Here is a 6958-nt window from a genome sequence, read left to right as displayed (position 1 = left end):
ATCACCTGTCCTCTGTGGATGCTTAATCATAGTACCTAACATATAATAGGTTTCTGTGTTGGCCAGGTACAGAGATTCACACCTGTAATCCCACCACTTTGGGAGGCTGAGGCAGGCAGGTCATTTGAGGTCAGGAGTTCAAGACCAACCTGATCAACATGGCAAAACTCCATCTCTACTAAAAATACAAAAATTAGCCAGGCATGGTGGCAGGCGCCTGTATCCCAGCTACTCAGTAGGCTGAGGCAGGAGAATTGCTTGAACCTGGGAGGTGGAGGTTGCAGTGAGCCAAGATCACGCCACTGCACTCCAACCTGGGTGATAGAGAGAGACTCCATCAAAAAACAAAACAAAACAAAACAAAAATCTGCCCTGACTTTGCTAGATTCTAATTTAATTACTTTAGCTTGAGACAGTGAATGAGCATTTTCTTAAGCTCCCTGGCTGACCCAGAGCACATTCAAACTTGAGAACCAGAAGAAAGAAGATGTACTTGCACTGGGTCTCAAAATATCTGTAGATTCACACAGAAACAAAAGAGGGATAAAATATTCTGAACGGACATGAGAAAATAAGAACAGCAGTCAGATAGTTAAGCAGATAGAGATGGGAGCTACTCATGCACGGGCATGGAATCTTGTAATTTTAGAACTGGAAGTAACCATAAAAATTATTAGGCCAGGTGTGATGGTTCACGCCTGTGATCACAGCGCTTTGCAAAGCTGAGGTGGAAGGACTGCTTGAAGCCAGGAGTTTGAGTCTAGCCTGGGAAACCGAAACCTAGCAAGACCCTATTTCTTTATTTCTTTTTTTTTTTTTTTTTTTTCTGAGACGGAGTCTCCCTCTGTCGACCAGGCTGGAGTGCAGTGGCGCGATCTCGGCTCACTGCAGCCTCTACCTCCCAGGTTCACACCACATTAGCCAAGATGGTCTCCATCTCCTGACCTCTTGATCTGCCCACCTCGGCCTCCCAAAGTGCTGGGATTACAGACATGAGCCACTGCGCCTGGCCGCAAGACCCTCTTTCTACAAAAGTAAAAATAGCCAGGCATCCCAGGCTAGTAGCTGGTACATCCCTGTAGTTCCAGCTACTCAGGAGGCTGAGATGGGAGGATTGCTTGAGTCCAAGAGTTCAAGGTTGTAATGAGCCGAGATCACACCACTGCCTTCCACCCTGGGCAGTAGAGCAAGATCTTGTCTCAAAAACAAAACAAAACTCTCTGTTTACGTATCTCCTACTATGTTTATCATTACTGCTGTCAAAATAGTTGTTCATATGCACATATATAAATATAGTATTTATCATTTATATAATGTATTATAGATGTGTGACGTATATGTATATAAAGTTGGTACTTTATAGTTTGTTGAGAGCTTTTATCTGAGTTATTTTGAGTTCCAAAATGATTCTGTGAGGTCATAAAAATCATTAATCCTATTTTATAGTTGAGGAAACTGAAGCCATTGAAGCTCAGTGACTTTGGCAGCTGCTGGTATTGAGATGTGCCAGGACACAAAAGAAGTGGGAGAGAGGAAGAAAGATCATTCGAGGGACTTTCATTTCAGGTGGGAGTAGGGCGATTTCTATTCATATTAGGAACCACCCTGAAAATGGGTAAAAATGCTGGAAGAAATATGAAAAACTTCTTAAAGTAGAGAGGGACTAAAATATCGTGAGAAATGACAAAGCCAGTGTCTAGGAGAAGGCAAGAACACAGAAAGGTGAGCAGAAACTTCACAGCTTACTTTTGCCCTGTGAGCATTTGCTGACCTGGATGAATCAGCTGCTTAACTGAGACATGGGGAGAGGCCAGCAGAGGTGGAGGCCCAAGGCACTCTACATAGAGAAAAGACAGCAAATGTTTCCCTCACAATGAGGGGTAACCAGAAGTCAACCATTCCTCATTTCCCATCTTTCTACCGTTGTAGGGAGAGTTGTCTTGTTGCTAAGAGATAGAGAAGGCATGAAGAAAAAAAGGGCATCTTTGATTTTATAAACCTAGTGCCCACCCTTGCTAGGAATTGAATTTAAAGTGGTTTGATACCAGCAATGTTCCAGGAATTTAGTAAATGCAAATGCAAAATCTCAGTAGAGGAAAGAACCTGAGCTTCTGGGAACCCTAAAAATTGTTCAAGGGCAATGAAAAGCATACAGTCAAAGATGCTAATCGCATTTTGAATGAGAACCGGCAAAATAAAAGATGACATAAACTGATCTCCAATGACTTTGAAAATTGGAATTATCAGACATAGATTATTATAAAGAATGATAATTGTATTTCAAAGCATAAGACAATAAAAAATATGAGTAAAGATATAAATTGGATCATAGCCGATTTGAAAAGGAAACAAAAAATAACTTATTTTATTTTTGTAGAGACAGAGTCTCTTTCTGTTGGCCGGGCTGGTTTTGAACGCCTGGTCTCAAGCAGTCCTCCAACCTTGACCTCCCAAAATGCTGGGATTACAGGCATGAGCCGCCACACCTGGCTAAAAAGGAATTTCTATGAAGGAAAAGTTTAATAAGTGAAATTAAAACTTCAAAGTAATGGATGAGTTTGGAAAACAATTGAACATAATTGAAGAGAAAGTTACAGATTTAGAAGATAGGGCAGAAGGAGTTGTCTATAATACCACACAGATAAAAACATGAAAAATATGGTAGCTAGATTAAAAGATGTCAATAATAGAATAAGATGGTCTAACATACATTTAATCAAAGTTCCAATTAAAGCAAAGAGAGAATTGACAGAGTCAATATATGAAGAAATAATGACAGTAATACATTTTTATCTTATTTTAATTAATTAATTAATTAATTTTTTAATTGAGACAGGGCTTCACTCTGTCACCAAGGCTGGAGTGCAATGGTATAATCTCGGCTCACTGCAACCTCCATCTACCAGGTTCAAGTGATTCTCCTGCCTCAGCCTCCCGAGTAGCTGGGATTACACCACCACGCCCGGCTAATTTTTGTATTTTTAATAGAGGTGGGGTTTCACCATGTTGGCCAGGCTGGTCTCGAACTGCTGACCTTAGGTGATCCGCCCACCTCGGCCTCCCAAAGTGCTGATATTATGGGAGTGAGCCAAGGAGCCCGGCCTGTAAGTGGGTATCTTAATAATTCTTATCTGCCGGGCACGGTGGCTCATGCCTATAATCCTAGCCCTTTGGGAGACCAAGGCAGGCAGATCACCTGAGGTCAGGAGTTCAAGACTAGCCTGACCAACATGGAGAAACCTCATCTCTACTAAAAATACAAAATTAGCCAGGCGTGGTGGCGCATGCCTGTAATCCCAGCTACTTGAGAGGCCGAGGCAGGAGAATAGCTTGAATCCGGGAGACGGAGGTTGAGGTGAGCCAAGATCATGCCATTGCACTCCAGCCTGGGCAACAAAAGTGAAACTCCATCTTAAACAAGAATAATAATAATAGTAATTCTTATCTAGAAGATGGGAATAACATATTGTGGCTGAAGCTGTAGTCAGTCAGAGCAGTCACTCATTAGCCAGGATCAGAAGCTACTTGGTCTTTTGTGGTCTGGATGACGTTCTTGCATTTCTGTCTGCGTTCCAACTTGGTGACAGAGTAGTCCTGGTTTCATCTTGATCCACCTCTGTGACAGAGTGATCTCGCCTGATGTCAGTGTTCTATGAAATTATAGTGTTTGCTGGGAGAACGTCACAACCTGGCTGTGTGTGCCAGGCCAGCTCTTGGTATCAGGGGCTGCTTTCCTCATTTTCAGGCTTAACACTGTCCGGGAGAGTCGTTTGCCCTTGAGCAGAGTGACCGAGTTGTCAGGGAAGGCAACTTCAATCTTGTGAGCCTTCCAAGAAACCGAGTGATTTCAGCTGCAGAGTGGACATGACGTGCTGGTCTGTAGTTGTTCCTGCCTTCGCCCCTCTACCTTAGCTAAGCCAGGTTTCCAACCGTTCCCTTGCTAAGATTCTTCAGTTTTAATTTAAATGTTTTGGTTTTGCACAATCAGTGTGGCTTTTGAGAGGTAATTTTTCTTCGACCTTCTATTTTTATTTATGAGATCAGAAACATGTTTGGTAAAACAGAGGGTTTGATTTTGGGGACTCAAATGAGTTTGCAAATGTTTAGCACCAGGGCCATTTCCCATGAAATGTCTTTATTCATATATTCCATGTTCCCCATTAGCATGAATCACTGACTCCGCTGTGCCACTCCTGAAAATGAAGGCAACTGCTTCCTGAACAAGGTGCTTGATGTGAGTAAAGTGTTTTCCTATCCACCGATGAAAGACACATGGAGCAGTAAAATCAATTCAGTGCCTTTTTCCGACTTTTCTGGCCAAAAACTCTGCTAAAATGTTGTGGCTGTAGCTTCACAGCTGTGAATAATTTTATTCTGTTACCGGCAATTCCATCCTTTTCGCTGCCATGGCTTTCATTTCCCTCCTGGTGGTTCGAGTCCTCACGCCCAGTCTCCGCTCCCGTGGTCCACCTGGGCCACTTGCCCCGCTTTGCGATGACCTCATTCAGCCCTCCAGTTGCCATGGCAGCACCTGGAGTTTGGAGGAATGTGCTTTCCTTTCGGTGGTTTTGTTGCTTCCAAGGTCTCGGCAGTTCTTTCCTCTGGGGTATTGATTCGGGATCTTTTTGGTTAGCATTCACATCAAAGAGACTCGCATTTTCCCAGCCACGTTTCTCTCCACGTCTCCACCTAACCCCCTGCCCTCTGTGCTGGCTTTTCAGACGGTTCAGATACACTCATTCGGAGTTTTAAACTTGTTAGGACTTTTACATGTTTATTGACAAACAATCCACGGCTGGCCCACATCTGGACCCTCAAATGCTGGGTGGGCACCACCTGGTTCACTGTAGTTTACTCATGGAGAAAACTCTGGATTCCTGCTACTGGTTGGAACTTTCTAGATGGCTGCACTGACTCTAGGAGAGTGAGGCTGGAAACTCAGGGAACTTTGGAGCCTAGTCCTTCCTGATTTCCAAGACTGGCTGCCTGCTCTTTCTCAGATCTGTCCTGACGTTCCTCTATGTTCTCCTACTGTTTGACCGAGATAAGGATTTTAAGAGTGTTAGTCCCGATCCCAGCATGATAATTCCCAGGTTAAGGGTAAGAATGAGGCTGGGAGTGGTGGCTCACGCCTATAATACCAGCACTTTGGGAGGCCAAGGTTGGGGGATCATTTGAGGTTGGGAGCTCGAGACCAGCCTGGCCAACTGGTAGAACCTCGACTCTACTAAAAAAGTACAAAAATTAGCCGGGCATGGTGGCAGGTACCTGTAGTCCCCCCTACTTGGGAGGCTGAGGCATGAGAATTGCTTGAACCCAGGAGGCGGAGGTTGTAGTGAGCCGAGATCACACCACTGCACTCCAGCCTGGGCAACAGAGCGAGACTCTGTCTCAAAAAAAAAAAAGTAGGAATGAGCACCTGGTAGCTCATGCCTATAATCCCAGCTACTCAGGAGGCTGAGATGGGATGGAATGCTTGAAACTAGGAATTAAATAACAGCCTGCATTTAATAACTATAGTTAATACTGTAAATCAAAAGAGACATTTAAATAGAATGTTCTATGCTTCTGCTTTGAATAATATACCTTCATAGAAACCTGGAAGGCCAGGTTTGAATTGAGAATTCTTGGAGTCCTGGGTTTTCTGCATCGGGATGTGGTAGTGGGTGGTGGGAGGAGCTCTTCCGGGTTCACAGATGTGGTCCCCCTACCCGCCTTGTCATTCCGGCTTTCAGCTGTAGCACAGAATCACGTGCCTTGTTCAGGCAGGGAAGGGGCCCACGTAGGCCCTGGAAGTGGGCTGTGCGTATTTTGGTAGGTCATTCTGGGGTTGCAGTACCCTGGCATTGTTCAGAAGGGGCACAGCTTCTGGGTGGGCCTATCACTCAGCTTGATGGGGATGGAGGCATATTCTGGGGGTGCCCAGTGCAGTAGCCTCTAAATCAAGGGCCCAGGGCAGGGGCTCATCTTGCCCAGGTCTAAAGTTGATGTTGCTTTAGCTCACATCTATTTGAGGGCAGGCCTTGGCAGAGAGCAGGAGTCAGTCTCCAACTGTGATATATTTGAATTCAAATAATTGCTTGGAGATCTGTGTGTCTCAGTGGATTCCTGTCATTTTTCTTCCTCCTATTTCTACTTTCCCTGACTCCTACCTCCTTCCTAGTTCTTGGATTCTGTTTTTTGTTTTGTTTTGTTTTGTTTTTTTGGAGAAAGAGTTTTGCTCTGTTGCTTAGGCTGGAGTGTAATGGCACAATCTTGGCTCACTGCAACCTCCGCTCCTGGGTTCAAGTGATTCTCCTGCCTCAGCCTCCTGAGTAGCTGAGATTACAGGCGCCCACCATGATGCTCAGCTAATTTTTGTAGTTTTACACAAACAAGGTTTCACTATTTTGGTCAGACTGGTCTCGAACTCCCGACCTCAAGTGATCTGCCCACCTTGGCCTCCCAAAGTGCTGGGATTACAGGCGTGAGCCACCGCTCCCGGCAGCTCAGTACTCTTAAATCCGGTGGCTTACATGGCAGCCTCACTTGGATGTTGCACAGATATGTAAACCTAGGAGGTCCAAAAAGAAACTGTTGGTTTTCCTCTGGAATTTAGACTTCCCACCCCCTGTCCTGCAGGTCTTTCTGCCTTAGCCATGACAGCAGATCCATTAAAGCAGTGGGTCTGACCTTACGCAGCGCTTCACCCTGGATTTCTTGATTTTCCCCAAACCCGCAGTCCCTCCCTCAGCAAGCCCTGAAAATTTAACTCCAAATCGGACATGGAATTGGCCCACTCCTCCCCTGCTGCTGGCTTACCCAAGCCCAGTGCAGCCTGGGTTCCTCCATCCACTCCTGCCTTCTATCCTTTCTTGCACAGTGACAACAATGTCCTTAATGTGTCAATGTGTCATTTGGATTATTTCACCTCATTGCTTGCAATTATTTAAAGGCTTCTTTTTTTTTTTTTTTTTTT

Source organism: Colobus angolensis, unplaced genomic scaffold, assembly GCF_000951035.1.
Source record: "Colobus angolensis palliatus isolate OR3802 unplaced genomic scaffold, Cang.pa_1.0 Scaffold40, whole genome shotgun sequence".
NCBI lineage: Eukaryota > Metazoa > Chordata > Mammalia > Primates > Cercopithecidae > Colobus > Colobus angolensis.
The sequence above is the reverse complement of the archived record's forward strand: the minus strand, read 5'-3'. Positions refer to the sequence as shown.